An 18,547-nucleotide genomic window follows, 5' to 3' on the forward strand; every position below is an offset into this window, starting at 1 on the left:
CGTGGCTACGATCGCTCTGATTGGCAGTTTCACTTTCAACAGCCAATCAGAGCGATTTGTAATATTTCACCTAAAAAACTGGTGAAATATTACAATCCAGCCATGGCCGATGCTGCAATATCATCGGCCATGGCTGGAAACACTGATGTGACCCCCACCCCACCGATCGCCCCCCCCAAGCCACCGATCTGTCCCGTAGTCCCCTCCGTCCTATGCTCCGCTCCCCCGTCCTCCTGTCCGCTCCCCCCGTGCTCCTATGTCACCCCCCCCCGTGCTCCGACGCCCCCCCGTGCCCCGATCTCCCCCCCTTATACTTACCGAGGCTCCCGGTGTCGGTCCGTCTTCTCCATGGGCGCCGCCATCTTCCAAAATGGCGGGCGCATGCTCAGTGCGCCCGCCGAATCTGCCGGCCGGCAGATTCGTTACAAGTACATTTTGATCGCTGTGGTAGGTTCTATCACAGCGATCAAAATAAAAAAAATAATAAATAAACCCCCCCCCTTTATCACCCCCATAGGTAGGGACAATAATAAAATAAAGAAAATATTTTTTTTTCTTTTTCCACTAGGGTTAGGGTTTCAACTAGGGTTAGAACTAGGGGTAGGGTTACGGGTAGGGGTAGGGTTAGGGTTATGGCATGTGCACACAGTGCGGATTTGGCTGCGGATCCGCAGTGAATTGGCCGCGGATCCGCAGCGGATTGGCCGCGGATCCGCAGCGGATTGGCCGCTGCGAATTCGTAGCAGTTTTCCATCAGGTTTACAGTACCATGTACACCTATGGAAAACCAAATCCGCTGTGCCCATGGTGCGGAAAATTCCGTGCAGAAACGCTGCGTTGTATTTTCCACAGCATGTCAATTCTTTGCGCGGATTCCGCAGCGTTTTACACCTGTTCCTCAATAGGAATCCGCAGGTGAAATCCGCACAAAAAAACACTGGAAATCTGCTGTAAATCCGCAGGTAAAACGCAGTGCCTTTTTACCTGCAGATTTTTCAAAAATCGTGCGGAAAAATCTCACACGAATCCGCAACGTGGGCGCATAGCCTTAGGGTTAGGGTTGGAATTAGAGTTAGGGTTGGAATTAGGGCTAGGGTTGGAAATATGGTTAAGATTAGGCTTGTGGTTAGGGTTACGGATAGGGTTAGGGGTGTGTTGGGGTTACAGTTGTGGTTAGGGTTGGGATTAGGGTTAGGGTTGGGATTCGGGTTAGGGTTGGAATTAGGGTTAGGGTTGGAATTAGGGTTACGGGTGTGTTGGGGTTAGGGTTGTGGTTAGGGGTGTGTTGGGGTTAGGGTTGTGATTAGGGTTATGGCTACAGTTGGGATTAGGATTAGGGGTGTGTTGGGGTTAGTGTTGAAGTTAGAATTGAGGGGTTTCCACTGTTTAGGCACATCAGGGGTCTCCAAACGCAACATGGCGCCACCAGTGATTCCAGCCAATCTTGCGTTCAAAAAGTCAAATGGTGCTCCCTCCCATCCAAGCCCCGACGTGCGCCCAAACAGTGGTTTACCCCCACATTTGGGGTACCAGCGTACTCAGGACAAACTGGGCAACAACTGTTGGGGTCCAATTTCTCCTGTTACCCTTGCAAAAATAAAAAATTACTTGCTAAAACATAATTTTTGAGGAAAGAACAATTATTTTTTATTTTCACGGCTCTGCGTTATAAACTTCTGTGAAGCACTTGGGGGTTGAAAGTGCTCACCACACATCTAGATTAGTTCCTTCGGGGGTCTAGTTTCCAAAATGGGGTCACTTGTGGGGTGTTTCTACTGTTTAGGCACATCAGGGGCTCTGCAAATGCAATGTGACGCCCGCAGACCATTCCATCAAAGTCTGCATTTCAAATGTCACTACTTCCCTTCCGAGCCCTGACGTGTGCCCAAACAGTGGTTTACCCCCACATATGGGGTATCAGCGTACTCACAACAAACTGGGCAACAAATATTGGGGTCCAATTTCTCCTGTTACCCTTGTGAAAATAAAAAATTGCTTGCTAAAACATCTTTTTTGAGGAAAGAAAAATGATTTTTTATTTTCACGGCTCTGCGTTGTAAACTTCTGTGAAGCACTTGGGGGTTGAACGTGCTCACCACACATCTAGATAAGTTCCTTGGGGGGTCTAGTTTCCAAAATGGGGTCACTTGTGGGGGTTTTCTACTGTTTAGGCATATCAGGGGCTCTGCAAACGTAATATGATGCCCGCAGACCATTCCATCAAAGTCTGCATTCCAAAACGTCACTACTTCCCTTCCGAGCCCCGGCATGTGCCCAAACAGTGGTTTACCCCCACATATGGGGTATCAGCGTACTCAGGAGAAACTGGACAACAACTTTTGGGGTCCAATTTCTCCTGTTACACTTGGGAAAATAAAAAATTGTGGGCTAAAAAATCATTTTTGAGAAAAGAAAAATTATTTTTTATTTTCATGGCTCTGCGTTATAAACTTCTGTGAAGCATTTGGGGGTTCAAAGTGCTCACCACACATCTAGATTAGTTCCTTGGGAGGTCTAGTTTCCAAAATGGGGTCACTTGTGCGGGAGCTCCAATGTTTAGGCACACAGGGGCTCTCCAAACGCGACATGGTGTACGCTAATTACTGGAGCTAATTTTCCATTCAAAAAGCCAAATGGCGTGCCTTCCCTTCCGAGCCCTGCCGTGCGCCCAACAGTGGTTTACCCCCACATATGGGGTATCATCGTACTCAGGACAAACTGGACAACAACATTTGGGGTCCAATTTCTCCTATTACCCTTGGGAAAATAAAAAATTCTGGGCTAAAAATCATTTTTGAGTAAAGAAAAATTATTTTTTATTTTCACGGCTCTGCGTTATAAACTTCTGTGAAGCACCTGGGGGTTATAAGTGCTCACTATGCATCTAGATAAGTTCCTTGGGGGGGTCTAGTTTCCAAAATGGGGTCACTTGTAGGGGAGCTCCAATGTTTAGGCACACAGGGGCTCTCCAAACGCGACATGGTGTCCGCTAACGATTGGAGCTAATTTTCCATTCAAAAAGTCAAATGGCACGCCTCCCCTTCCGAGCCTTGCCGTGCACCCAAACAGTGGTTTACCCCCACATATGAGGTATCGGCGTACTCAGGAGAAATTGCCCAACAAATTTTAGGATCCATTTTATCCTGTTGCCCATGTGAAAATGAAAAAATTGAGGCTAAAAGAAATTTTGTGTGAAAAAAAAGTACTTTTTCATTTTTACGGATCAATTTGTGAAGCACCTGAGGGTTTAAAGTGCTCACTATGCTTCTAGATAAGTTCCTTGGGGGGTCTAGTTTCCAAAATGGGGTCACTTGTGGGGGAGCTCCAATGTTTAGGCACACAGGGGCTCTCCAAATGTGACATGGTGTCTGCTAGCGATGGAGATAATTTTTCATTCAAAAAGTCAAATGGCGCTCCTTCCCTTCCGAGCCTTACCATGTGCCCAAACAGTGGTTTACCCCCACATTTGAGGTATCGGTGTACTCAGGAGAAATTGTCCAACAAATTTTAGGATCCATTTTATCCTGTTGCCCATGTGAAAATGAAAAAATTGAGGCTAAAATAATTTTTTGGTGAAAAAAAAGTACTGTTTCATTTTTACGGATCAATTTGTGAAGCACCTGGGAGTTTAAAGTGCTCACTATGCTTCTAGATAAGTTCCTTGGGGGGTCTAGTTTCCAAAATGGGGTCACTTGTGGGGGAGCTCCAATGTTTAGGCACACGGGGGCTCTCCAAACGCGACATGGTGTCCGCTAAAGATTGGAGCCAATTTTTCATTGAAAAAGTCAAATGGCGCTCTTTCCCTTCCGAGCCCTGCCGTGCGCCCAAACAGTGGTTAACCCCACATATGAGGTATCAGCGTACTCAGGACAAATTGGACAACAAAGTTCGTGGTCCAGTTTCTCCTTTTACCCTTGGGAAAATAAAAAAAATTTCGCTAAAAGATCATTTTTGTGACTAAAAAGTTAAATGTTCATTTTTTACTTCCATGTTGCTTCTGCTGCTGTGAAACACCTGAAGGGTTAATAAACTTCTTGAATGTGGTTTTGAGCACCTTGAGGGGTGCAGTTTTTAGAATGGTGTCACTTTTGGGTATTTTCAGCCATATAGACCCCTCAAACTGACTTCAACTGTGAGGTGGTCCCTAAAAAAAAATGGTTTTGTAAATTTTGTTGTAAAAATGAGAAATCAATGGTCAAATTTTAACCCTTATAACTTCCTAGCAAAAAAAAATTTGTTTCCAAAATTGTGCTAATGTAAAGTAGACATGTGGGAAATGTTATTTATTAACTATTTTGTGTCACATAACTCTCTGGTTTAACAGAATAAAAATTCAAAATGTGAAAATTGCGAAATTTTCAAAACTTTTGCCAAATTTCCGTTTTTTTCACAAATAAACTCAGAAATTATCGACCTAAATTTACCACTAACATGAAGCCCAATATGTCATGAAAAAACAATCTCAGAATCACTAGGATCCGTTGAAGCGTTCCTGAGTTATTACCTCATAAAGGGACACTGGTCAGAATTGCAAAAAACGGCAAGGTCATTAAGGCCAAAATAGGCTGGGTCATGAAGGGGTTAAGTTTGTTCATAGCCATACAGATTCACAATTATGGTCTAGTTTGTGTAGCCAATGTGAAGATAGAATCTTAAAATTGATAAGAGGTTTTTCTCAGTAAAACAAGTTACAGAGAAAGCTTCAAAATGTCACACACATGGTCCGAGAGTACAATAATTTAGTCTTTGAGAAAACTGAAACACAAATACAGTGGGGCAAAAAAGTATTTAGTCAGTCAGCAATAGTGCAAGTTCCACCACTTTATAAGATGAGAGGCGTCTGTAATTTACATCATAGGTAGACCTCAACTATGGGAGACAAACTGAGAAAAAAAATCCAGAAAATCACATTGTCTGTTTTTTTATCATTTTATTTGCATATTATGGTGGAAAATAAGTATTTGGTCAGAAACAAAATTTCATCTCAATACTTTGTAATATATCCTTTGTTGGCAATGACAGAGGTCAAACGTTTTCTGTAAGTCTTCACAAGGTTGCCACACACTGTTGTTGGTATGTTGGCCCATTCCTCCATGCAGATCTCCTCTAGAGCACTGATGTTTTTGGCTTTTCGCTTGGCAACACGGACTTTCAACTCCCTCCAAAGGTTTTCTATAGGGTTGAGATCTGGAGACTGGCTAGGCCACTCCAGGACCTTGAAATGCTTCTTACGAAGCCACTCCTTCGTTGCCCTGGCGGTGTGCTTTGGATCATTGTCATGTTGAAAGACCCAGCCACGTTTCATCTTCAATGCCCTTGCTGATGGAAGGAGGTTTGCACTCAAAATCTCACGATGCATGGCCCCATTCATTCTTTCATGTACCCGGATCAGTCGTCCTGGCCCCTTTGCAGAGAAACAGCTCCAAAGCATGATGTTTCCACCACCATGCTTTACAGTAGGTATGGTGTTTGATGGATGCAACTCAGTATTCTTTTTCCTCCAAACACGACAAGTTGTGTTTCTACCAAACAGTTCCAGTTTGGTTTCATCAGACCATAGGACATTCTCCCAAAACTCCTCTGGATCATCCAAATGCTCTCTAGCAAACTTCAGACGGGCCCGGACATGTACTGGCTTAAGCAGTGGGACACGTCTGGCACTGCAGGATCTGAGTCCATGGTGGCGTAGTGTGTTACTTATGGTAGGCCTTGTTACATTGGTCCCAGCTCTCTGCAGTTCATTCACTAGGTCCCCCCGCGTGGTTCTGGGATTTTTGCTCACCGTTCTTGTGATCATTCTGACCCCACGGGGTGGGATTTTGCGTGGAGCCCCAGATCGAGGGAGATTATCAGTGGTCTTGAATGTCTTCCATTTTCTAATTATTGCTCCCACTGTTGATTTCTTCACTCCAAGCTGGTTGGCTATTGCAGATTCAGTCTTCCCAGCCTGGTGCAGGGCTACAATTTTGTTTCTGGTGTCCTTTGACAGCTCTTTGGTCTTCACCATAGTGGAGTTTGGAGTCAGACTGTTTGAGGGTGTGCACAGGTGTCTTTTTATACTGATAACAAGTTTAAACAGGTGCCATTACTACAGGTAATGAGTGGAGGAAAGAGGAGACTCTTAAAGAAGAAGTTACAGGTCTGTGAGAGCCAGAAATCTGGATTGTTTGTTTCTGACCAAATACTTATTTTCCACCATAATATGCAAATAAAATGATAAAAAAAACAGAAAATGTGATTTTCTGGATTTTTTTTCTCAGTTTGTCTCCCATAGTTGAGGTCTACCTATGATGTAAATTACAGACGCCTCTCATCTTTTTAAGTGGTGGAACTTGCACTATTGCTGACTGACTAAATACTTTTTTTCCCCACTGTACATAAAGCATCTACTATCACACAAGACATTGGTCATACTGACACACAAGGTGACACACAAGAGTATGACGGGGATTACTTAGATTGTCCAAATTGTTTAATATTGTCAGAACATAATGAACAATTGGAAGATCAAATTGATACTTTTACAGAATTATTGTCCAAATTGCACCAAGATATAAAAAAGGCTTCTGTTGTTACACGATCAAACAAACAGGAAGACAATGCCAGCACATCATTGGTACCAGACACACAAAATCCAGATGTTTCAGTAGAAGATTTACAGGCAGATGAACTACAACAGAAAAAATTCCATGACAGAGCAGCACAAATTAATCTGAAAATACACGATCAGTTAATGAAAATTGTAAAAGACATTCCAAACTTTAATGACAAGATGGATGCCTTTTATAATGTGGACATTTTTGAATCAAACACAGATGAATTCAATCTTAATGATGAACAAAAAACAAGATATTCAAAGTATGGTTACCCTCACATATGGGAAAAAGGTTACAGACCACACCCAGGTTAAATGATAATGATTCGACACATAGCACAAGACAGACTAAAGGTACCTTCACACTAAGTGATGCTGCAGCGATACAGACAACAATGCCGATCGCTGCAGCGTCGCTGTTTGGTCGCTGGAGAGCTGTCACACAGACAGCTCTCCAGCGACCAACGATGCCGAAGTCCCCGGGTAACCAGGGTAAACATCGGGTTGCTAAGCGCAGGGCCGCGCTTAGTAACCCGATGTTTACCCTGGTTACCAGTGTAAAATGTAAAAAAAACAAACACTACATACTCACCTTCACGTCCCCCGGCGTCCGCTTCCTGCACTGACTGAGCACCGGCCCTAACAGCAGAGCGGTGACGTCACCGCTGTGCTGTGCTTTCACTTTACGGCCGGGGCTCAGTCAGTGCAGGAAGCGGACGGCGGGGGACGTGAAGGTGAGTATGTAGTGTTTTTTTTTTTTTACATTTTACACTAGTAACCAGGATAAACATCGGGTTACTAAGCGCGGCCCTGCGCTTAGTAACCCGATATTTACCCTGGTTACCAGTGTAAAACATCGCTGGCATCGTTGCTTTTGGTGTCAAACACGACGATACACGCCGGTCTGACGACCAAATAAAGTTCTGAACTTTATTCAACGACCAGCGATATCACAGCAGGATCCTGATCGCTGCTGCCTGTCAAACACAACGGATCGCTAGCGATATTGTTTAGTGTGACGGTACCTTTAGACAATTAATACTGTTTACGACTGGCGAAGCCACGCCTACAATTGATGTTCTGGAAAATGTACGAACTAATATTAATGATGACCCATTTGCATTTTTGGTAAAAATTTGAACAGGCCTTTAGGATGGTGATGGATCTTAGGCCTCATCCGGAGCCAACATCCATGATCAGATTTTTTGTAAAAAAGTTCAAATATTTAGATCTTGCCTCAGAGCAATTGGCTAGTGCTCAGCCATCGTTACAAGAAGCCACAGTTTTTATTGACTAAAATAGCTGTAGTTCATGAGAAAGAAGTCAGCTGAAACCTAGACCCACAGTAACATCCAAGAACAGAGATTACATTGATCATAGAGGTAAAAATACTACACAAAGGAACAATATCCATTGTTATTTTTGTGGTATTCCTGGACACTTAAAATGGCAGTGCAGAAAATTCTTGAGAGCAGAAACAGAGACAGGGACACAAGGAACAGGTAAGCTTGGAAGGGAAAATGGACTCATGCCAAAATCATCCACCAAACCTTCTGCACCTCCATTACATTCTTCTGCACTCACTAACACTGACAGCAGACAAACGCAGTCACCGTATGCACCATTAATCAGACTAGAGAGATGACCGTGAAGGAGACTGAGTCCAGGGACAGAATTCCAAGTGCTTTTAAAAAGGACACTGGTCTTCTCCCATCTCCTCCATCTTCTGACAATCACAGACTACTCCTACACCCCATCCATTGGAGTTTGTGACTCATTACATTGGATGACTGTGGAAGACCATTTATCAATGGAAATTTCGCAGGACAGAATGTTGTATTTCTTATTGATACAGGAGCTCAATTAAGTGTTACAAATCTTGATTTGAAGCTACAACCAGATTCACCAGTTTGTACAGTTGTTGGTTTTAGTGGAAATAAAGCAACCTTAGTTACCAATGTGATATTGGAAATACCTAGTTCTTTCAAAACAGGAATTGACATTTGGTATTGTCGTGATTCTGAAAATATACTTGGCACAGATTTTGTGCAGAAATTCGGATGGGTAGTCAATCTAGGAAATCAAGTGATCTGGAAAGATTCTAATGGTTATAAACCTGTAGTCATTGACCCTAGTGATTATAGCCATGTTGGAAGTATTTGCTTAAATGATGTTGTGTCAACCGATCATTTGTGGCCTGAAACTGGTGGTGATGAGGTATTGACAGAATTGTACAGCTTTTTCCTTCCCTTTGGGCTCAGTTCAGGAATGAGGTTGGTACAATGAAGGATGTTGTTGTAAATGTTGAAGGGCGAGATCTTCACCACAACGTCAGTATAAATTGCCTCCAGAATCAATTGATTCTATGTCAAAGATCATACAGGAATTGTTAGATCAAGGTGTAATCCGAAAGGCTAATTCTGTAAGTAACAATCCTTTGTGGTGTGTCTTAAAATCTGATGGTTCTTATCAAATGATATTGGATTTGTGGATGTTTAACAAACATACTCCCAATGTAGCACCCATTGTTGCAGATACTCATGACATGATGGCAAGGTTCAATGCAGAGGCAAAATACTTCTCTGTACTGGACATCAGTAATGTTTTTTCAGTATACCTCTTGAAAAGAGGTGTCAGTACAAGTTTGCATTTACTTTCCTGGATGAACAATATCTGTTTTGCAGGTTACTTCAAGGAGCACATTTGTCACCTAGTGTTTTCCATCAGGCGTTGGCAAAGGTATTATCTAGATTTTCTAGGCCTGATTGTATTTTGCAATATGTTGATGATATTCTGTTGTCTACTGATGATAAAGAATCACATGTTTCTCTTCTGACAGAATTGTTTGAGCTGCTGCATGATGCAGGGTTGAAATTGAACACCAAAAAGGTCAAATTGATCCAATCCAAGGTCAGGTTTTTAGGACTGTTGTTGAGTCCAGGAAAAAGACAGCTACTGCAAGAAAGAATAGAGGCAATTACTTCTCTACCAATTCCAACATCACACAAGGCATTGTGACATTTTGTGGGTCTTATGAACTTTTCAAGGGACTTAATTGAATATTTTGCAGACAAGGCCAGGCCTTTGTATGATCTTTAAAAGGTGGAAATAGTGATTCAAAAAAAGGGGAGAAGCCAGCACTGCTAAAGGTCAGAACGCAATATCTAAAGTGCACATGCACATAATAAATTCTAACTGTATTTCAGATATAAGACATTTAGCAAACAATTGATCAATTCTTTGAGCTACCCCGCCACTTCACGGCAATCTCATAATGGGGCAGTCCTACTCTACGTATTTTATTTACATTACGGCCTCCTAAATGTATAGAGAGTGAGAAAAAAAAAAGGAAAGACCACATTACATAACATTACATGACAAACTGTACCTGGAGCATTTACAGAATCACTCCCTTGGTGCCAGGAAGGCGAGCGCAGGTAAAGGCCGATCAGCTCCTGTGCGGACATTTCAGATCTGGCCTCCACACTGCCAAACCAACACCAAAGTTAAAGGATGAGACTGGCTGAGACACAGCTGCCTAATTAACTAGAGTCTGAGGCAGGGCAGGGCTGCTGTGTGTGTGAACAGCAGCCTATCAATCACAATGAAACAGAAAGAATGGTGTACATAACCTAGCGTGCGCGGCAACAGTGGTGGTCAGCCACTTACCAATGTAAAAGCAAAAAAAAAGGGGGAGAAGCCAGCACTGCTTATGGTCAGAACGCAATACAAAAGGTGCACATGCACATACTGAATTCTAACTGTATTTCAAATATGAGACATTTAGCAAATAATTGATCAATTCTTTGAGCTACCCCGCCACTTCACGGCAATCTCATAATGGGGCAGTCCTACTCTACGTATTTTATTTACATTGCTCCTAATAGCCAGATTCCTACTCCACACTGATGAGTGGCAAACACCCCGAAACAGCTGTCTGTGGATGGATACCATGCTTGGCATAGGTGGTTTTCCGGTATTGGATGTTTTCCTTTATTGGATGCTGCCCTTCCCGTGGTTGTTCCTTCCCGGGGAAAGGTCTGGCTATTCACTGCTTGCGTTGAGAAACACGTGATGGTGTCTCCGCAGCTATCCTACATGCATGTGCATATTTCCCATAAGGGATGGGGGCAGTGTTCTGGATCACTGCGTTGAGAAACACGTGATGGTGTCTCCGCGGTGTTGGATGTTTTGGTCTCCCTGAGGCCAATCATCTGTGCCTTTACTTTACAGGAAAAATCATGCAAGCATTTTGTACTATTCTAGGGGAACAACAACAACTCCATGTACCTTACCATCCACAGCCTGCTGTTATTGTGGAAAAGATGAACAGAACAATAAAATCCAGAATTGCCAAAATGTTATTGGACAAAGGCAATACTTGGGTCGATGCCGCACCTTTGGTACTGTTGAGTGTGAGAGGAACAACTTCTTCCACAACTCAATTTACTTCTTTTGAACTAATGACAGGAAGAAAAATGCCATTGATTTTTCCAATTGAACCATTTTTGTTCACACCTCAAAAAGATGCTGTTGCAAGGTCCAAATGGTTGCAATTGTTGCCGGAAAACTATTCTTCCACATGTTGCATCAAGAATGCAGAGAATGGAGCCACCATATGAATCCAAATTCAAGAAATGGGCTCTAGTGATGATTAAAACTTTCAGGAAGAATGGACCATGGGAAAGTAACTGGGAAGGTCCCTTTCAGATAATCGAAACCATGGGACAAGGTATGATTCTTGTACAACAAGCATCTAATGTGGCAAAAAATACCTGCAGAAACAAAGAGTCAAGCAGACACAACACTCTGCTCCTCCTTGATTCCCTGGGCTCTAAAACCGCCAGTTGGTGCTCGGAAGTGCTGGCTGCACAGAGAAAAACACTCGCCACTGTGTCAGTGGGGTTCAGTAATGCCAGTTGTTCCCCTGCTGCTTAGCTGGCAACGTGTCCTGCAAACGCCACGTAGACACAATAGACATTAAGCTGCCTCCAGTGCAGGCTTAGGCCTACACTCTGCTCCTCCTTGAGTCCCTGGGCTCTAACACCGCCAGTTGGTGCTTGGAAGTGCTGGCTGCATAGAGAAAAACACTCGCCACTGTGTCAGTGGGGTTCAGTAACGTCAGCTGTTCCCCTGCTGTGTAGCCGGCAATGTGTCCTGCAAACGCCACGCAGACACAACAGACACTTAGCTGCATCCAGTGCAGGCTTCGGCCTACACTCTGCTCCCCCTGCTGACCCTTGTCTCCAACACCGCTAGTTGGGGCTCTAGGAAGACAACCTTGAATAGGTCCCCCTGGTTCCAGTACCATCAGCTGGTTTCCAGCAGAGCCTTTGGCTTAGGTGCCTCCTTCTGGGTATCCGAGTTCCACCAACGTCAGGTGGTCCTTGGTAGTGCTTTCTGGCACGGGTACCTCCTGCTTAGTAACTGGGTTCCAGTAACGTGAGGTGGTCCTCGGTAGTTGCATTGGCTGTTGGACCTTCGGCTACCCATCCGGGTTCCAGTAACGTCAGCTGTTTCCAGGCAGAGCCTTTTGCTTAGGTGCCTCCTTCTCGGTATCCATGTTCCACCAACGTCAGGTGGTCCTTGGTAGTGCTTTCTGGCACGGGTACCTCCTGCTTAGTAACTGGGTTCCAGTAACGTGAGGTGGTCCTCGGTAGTTGCATTGGCTGTTGGACCTTCGGCTACCCATCCGGGTTCCAGTAACGTCAGCTGGTCCTCGGTAGTTCCATTGGCTCTTGGACCTTTCGGGTAGCCATCCGAGTTCCAGTTCAATCAGCTGGTTCTCTGCATTTTCTCAGCCTTCTTGTACCTTCTGCTTCATTTCCAAGTTCATGACCCTAAAGACGACGACCCGGAAGACCGAGAAGCAGAAGAACAAGAGGCTGCAGAACAAAGAGCAGAAGAACATTAAGCATAAGACTAAACATCAGAGCAAAAGATATTATCTAAATTATAAGCAGAAGAAGACTAAGCAGTGTATGGGGGTGAGTCCGTTCCTCCTCGTGGTGCCCCTGGAAAAAGCCTGCTGCTGCAGGCCTAACTGAACGCGGACAAATCGTTTTGTATCTCTTTTGTGACAGGCAGAACAGAAGGTGTAATCTTCAAACTTTTATAGATAACAACTACAGGAATGACTGTCACAAATAAGAATATGTGTCATGATCTCTGCAGGCAGAGATCATAGCAAGCCTATAGAGGGACAAGCTCTCGGAAGATGGAACTATACTGACCATGAACTAAGCCTGCCGCGCAACTAGAAATAGCCAGGTAGCATTTCCTATTTATCGCTAGATGCCCAGCTCTGGCCTAAGACCTAAATAGCTAGCAGAGGGAAATATAAGACCTGGCTCACCTCTAGAGAAATATTCCAAAGAAGACAGTAGCCCCCCACATATAATGACGGTGAGTTCAGATGAAACAACAAACGCAGCAGGAAAATAGTCTTAGCAAATTTGAGGTCCGCTTACTAGATAGCAGAAGACAGATAGTATACTTTCATGGTCAGCAGAAAAACACTAACAAAACACCATCCAGAGATTACCTTAAACTCTGGCATTAACTCATAACGCCAGAGTAGCAATCCCTGATCAACGAGAGCTTTCCAGACACAGTAACAAAACTTCAGCTGTGAACTGGAACAAATAGGCAAAACAAAACATGGACAAAAGTCCAACTTATCTAGAAGTTGTCTAGAAGCAGGAACAAGCACTGAGAGGCATCAGATAACATTGTTGACCGGCAAGAAACCACCAGAGAAATGAGCTTAAATAGCGACACCCACTACTGATGGAACCAGGTGAAACAGGAAAGAGGATGACAAGTCCAATTCCACAAGCGGCCACCGGGGGAGCCCAGAATCCAAACTCACAACAGTACCCCCCCCTCAAGGAGGGGGCACCGAACCCTCACCAGATCCACCAGGGCGACCAGGATGAGCCCTATGGAAGGCACGAACAAGATCAGAAGCATGAACATCAGATGCATTGACCCAAGAATTATCCTCCTGGCCGTAACCCTTCCAGTTGACCAGATACTGGAGTTTCCGTCTGGAAACACGAGAGTCCAAAATTTTCTCCACAACGTACTCCAACTCACCCTCAACCAACACCGGAGCAGGAGGCTCAACTGAAGGTACAACAGGTACCTCATACCTGCGCAATAACGACCGATGAAAAACGTTATGAATGGAAAAGGACGCAGGGAGGTCCAAACGGAAAGAAACAGGATTAAGAATCTCCAATATTCTATAAGGGCCGATGAACCGAGGTTTAAACTTAGGAGAAGAGACCCTCATAGGGACAAAACGAGAAGACAACCACACCAAATCTCCAACACAAAGCCGAGAACCAACACGACGATGACGGTTGGCAAAACGCTGAGTCTTCTCCTGGGACAACTTCAAATTGTCCATAACCTGCCCCCAGATGTGATGCAATCTCTCCACCACCGCATCCACTCCAGGACAATCCGAGGATTCCACCTGACCGGAGGAAAATCGAGGGTGAAACCCCGAATTACAGAAAAACGGGGACACCAAGGTGGAAGAACTGGCCCGATTATTGAGGGCGAACTCTGCCAATGGCAAAAAAGCAACCCAATCATCCTGGTCAGCAGAGACAAAACACCTCAGATATGTCTCAAGGGTCTGATTAGTCCGCTCGGTCTGGCCATTAGTCTGAGGGTGAAAAGCAGATGAAAAAGACAAATCTATGCCCATCCTAGCACAGAATGCCCGCCAAAATCTAGACACAAATTGGGTACCTCTGTCAGAAACAATATTCTCAGGAATACCGTGCAATCGGACAACATTCTGAAAAAACAGAGGAACCAACTCAGAAGAAGAAGGCAACTTGGGCAGAGGAACCAAATGGACCATTTTAGAGAAACGGTCACAGACCACCCAGATGACAGACATCTTCTGGGAAACAGGCAGATCTGAAATAAAATCCATCGAGATGTGTGTCCAAGGCCTCTTAGGAATAGGCAAGGGCAACAGCAGTCCGCTAGCCCGAGAACTACAAGACTTGGCCCGAGCACAAACGTCACATGACTGCACAAAGACTCGCACATCTCGTGACAGGGAAGGCCACCAGAAGGATCTTGCCACCAAATCCCTGGTACCAAAAATTCCGGGATGACCTGCCAATGCAGAAGAATGTACCTCAGAGATGACTCTGCTGGTCCAATCATCCGGAACAAACAGTCTATCAGGCGGACAACGATCCGGTCTATCCGCCTGAAACTCTTGCAAGGACCGCCGCAGATCAGGAGAAACGGCCGACAAAATTACTCCCTCCCTAAGGATACCTGTGGGTTCAGAATTACCAGGAGAGTCCGGGTCAAAACTCCTAGAAAGGGCATCTGCCTTAACATTCTTAGAACCCGGTAGGTATGACACCACAAAATTAAAGCGAGAAAAAAATAAAGACCAGCGCGCCTGTCTAGGATTCAGGCGTCTGGCAGTCTCAAGATAAATCAAATTTTTGTGGTCAGTCAATACCACCACCTGATGCCTAGCCCCCTCGAGCCAATGGCGCCACTCCTCAAAAGCCCACTTCATGGCCAAAAGCTCCCGATTCCCAACATCATAATTCCGCTCTGCGGGCGAAAATTTGCGAGAAAAGAAGGCACAAGGCCTAATGACGGAGCAGTCGGAACCTTTCTGCGACAACACTGCCCCAGCTCCGATCTCCGAAGCGTCAACCTCAACCTGAAAAGGCAGATTCACATCAGGCTGACGCAACACAGGGGCAGAGGCAAAACGGCGCTTAAGCTCCTGAAAGGCCTCTACAGCATGAGGGGACCAATTAGCAACATCAGCGCCTTGTCTGGTCAAATCAGTCAGTGGTTTAACGACATCCGAAAAACCAGCAATAAATCGGCGGTAAAAGTTGGCAAAGCCCAAAAATCTCTGAAGACCCTTAAGAGAGGAGGGCTGAGTCCAGTCACAAATAGCTTGCACCTTGACGGGATCCATCTCAATGGAAGAGGGAGAAAAAATATACCCCAAAAAGGAAATTTTCTGGACCCCAAAAACGCACTTAGACCCCTTCACACATAAAGAATTAGACCGCAGAACCTGAAAAACTCTCCTGACCTGCTGGACATGAGAGTCCCAGTCATCAGAAAAAATCAGAATATCATCCAGATATATTATCATAAATTTATCCAGAAAATCGCGGAAAATATCATGCATAAAAGACTGGAAAACTGAAGGGGCATTAGAAAGACCAAAAGGCATGACCAAATACTCAAAGTGGCCCTCGGGCGTATTAAATGCGGTCTTCCACTCATCCCCCTGCCTGATCCGCACCAAATTATACGCCCCACGAAGATCAATTTTAGAGAACCACTTAGCACCCTCTATACGAGCAAACAAATCAGTAAGCAATGGCAATGGGTATTGATACTTAACAGTGATCTTATTCAGAAGCCGATAATCAATACATGGTCTCAAAGAGCCGTCTTTTTTTGAGACAAAGAAAAACCCAGCTCCCAAGGGAGAAGAAGATGGACGAATATGTCCCTTTTCCAAAGACTCCTTTATATATTCCCGCATAGCAGCATGTTCCGGCACAGACAAATTAAACAAACGACCCTTTGGATATTTACAACCCGGTATCAAATCTATGGCACAATCGCACTCACGGTGCGGAGGTAACGACCCAAGCTTGGGTTCGTCAAAGACGTCTTGATAATCAGAGAGGAACTCAGGGACTTCAGAGGGAATGGACGACGAAATAGAAACCAAAGGTACGTCCCCATGAATACCCTTACATCCCCAGCTCAACACAGACATTGCTCTCCAGTCCAAGACTGGGTTGTGAGACTGCAACCATGGCAATCCCAGTACCAAATCGTCATGTAAATTATACAGCACCAGGAAACGAATAATCTCCTGGTGATCCGGATCGATACGCATGGTTACTTGTGTCCAGTATTGTGGTTTATTATTAGCCAATGGGGTGGAGTCAATCCCCTTCAGAGGAATAAGAGTCTCCAAAGGCTCTAAATCAAAACCACAACGATTGGCAAAGGACCAATCCATAAGACTCAGAGCGGCGCCAGAGTCAACATAGGCGTCCGTGGCAATGGATGACAAAGAACAAATCAGGGTTACAGACAAAATAAACTTAGACTGAATGGTGCCAATGGAAACAGACTTATCAAGCTTCTTTGTACGCCTAGAGCATGCTGATATAACATGAGTAGAATCCCCACAATAGAAACACAATCCATTCTTCCGTCTAAAATTCTGTCGCTCGCTCCTGGACAGAATTCTATCACACTGCATACTTTCTGGCGTCTTTTCCATAGACACCGCCAGATGGTGCACCGGTTTGCGCTCCCGCAGACGCCTATCAATCTGAATAGCCATTGTCATGGACTCATTCAGACCTGCAGGCAAAGGGAACCCCACCATAACATCCTTAACGGCATCAGAGAGACCTTCTCTGAAAGTTGCCGCCAAGGCGCACTCATTCCACTGAGTAAGCACAGACCATTTACGGAATTTTTGGCAGAAAACTTCAGCTTCGTCTTGCCCCTGAGATAGTGCCATCAAAGTTTTTTCTGCCTGAAGTTCCAAATGAGGTTCCTCATAAAGCAAGCCCAAGGCCAGAAAAAACGCATCCACATCGCGTAACGCAGGATCCCCTGCTGGCAATGAGAAGGCCCAATCTTGAGGGTCACCCCTGAGCAAGGAAATCACAATCCTAACCTGCTGAGCAGGGTCTCCAGCTGAACGAGACTTCAGGGACAAATAAAGCTTACAATTATTTCGGAAATTCTGGAAGCTAGCTCTATTCCCTGTGAAGAACTCCGGCAAAGGAATTCTCGGCTCAGATACCGGAGCATGTACCACAAAATCTTGTAAATTTTGTACTTTCGTGATGAGATTATTCAAACCCGCAGTTACACTCTGGAGATCCATTATTGTCAGGTGCACACAGAGCATACAGAGATTAGGAGGAGAGAGAGAAAAAAGACTGCAGCAAAGCAGACTGGAGGAAAAAAAAAAAAAAAATTCCAGCAGACTTCTTATAACTCTCCTTTCTCAACCTGGGTCTTTAACACTTAACTGGCCGGTCAAACTATCATGATCTCTGCAGGCAGAGATCATAGCAAGCCTATAGAGGGACAAGCTCTCGGAAGATGGAACTATACTGACCATGAACTAAGCCTGCCGCGCAACTAGAAATAGCCAGGTAGCATTTCCTATTTATCGCTAGATGCCCAGCTCTGGCCTAAGACCTAAATAGCTAGCAGAGGGAAATATAAGACCTGGCTCACCTCTAGAGAAATATTCCAAAGAAGACAGTAGCCCCCCACATATAATGACGGTGAGTTCAGATGAAACAACAAACGCAGCAGGAAAATAGTCTTAGCAAATTTGAGGTCCGCTTACTAGATAGCAGAAGACAGATAGTATACTTTCATGGTCAGCAGAAAAACACTAACAAAACACCATCCAGAGATTACCTTAAACTCTGGCATTAACTCATAACGCCAGAGTAGCAATCCCTGATCAACGAGAGCTTTCCAGACACAGTAACAAAACTTCAGCTGTGAACTGGAACAAATAGGCAAAACAAAACATGGACAAAAGTCCAACTTATCTAGAAGTTGTCTAGAAGCAGGAACAAGCACTGAGAGGCATCAGATAACATTGTTGACCGGCAAGAAACCACCAGAGAAATGAGCTTAAATAGCGACACCCACTACTGATGGAACCAGGTGAAACAGGAAAGAGGATGACAAGTCCAATTCCACAAGCGGCCACCGGGGGAGCCCAGAATCCAAACTCACAACAAATATGATGAAGAAGTAGAATATGAAGAAGAAGAATAGTTTAATAAAAAGAATAAGAATGTAACAAAAAAAAATAATAGGTAGAAGATGAAGAAGAAGATGAATAAGGTGAAGAAGAAGAAGTTGATGTCAAAGATG

This window comes from Ranitomeya variabilis, chromosome 4, assembly GCF_051348905.1.
Source record: "Ranitomeya variabilis isolate aRanVar5 chromosome 4, aRanVar5.hap1, whole genome shotgun sequence".
Lineage (NCBI taxonomy): Eukaryota > Metazoa > Chordata > Amphibia > Anura > Dendrobatidae > Ranitomeya > Ranitomeya variabilis.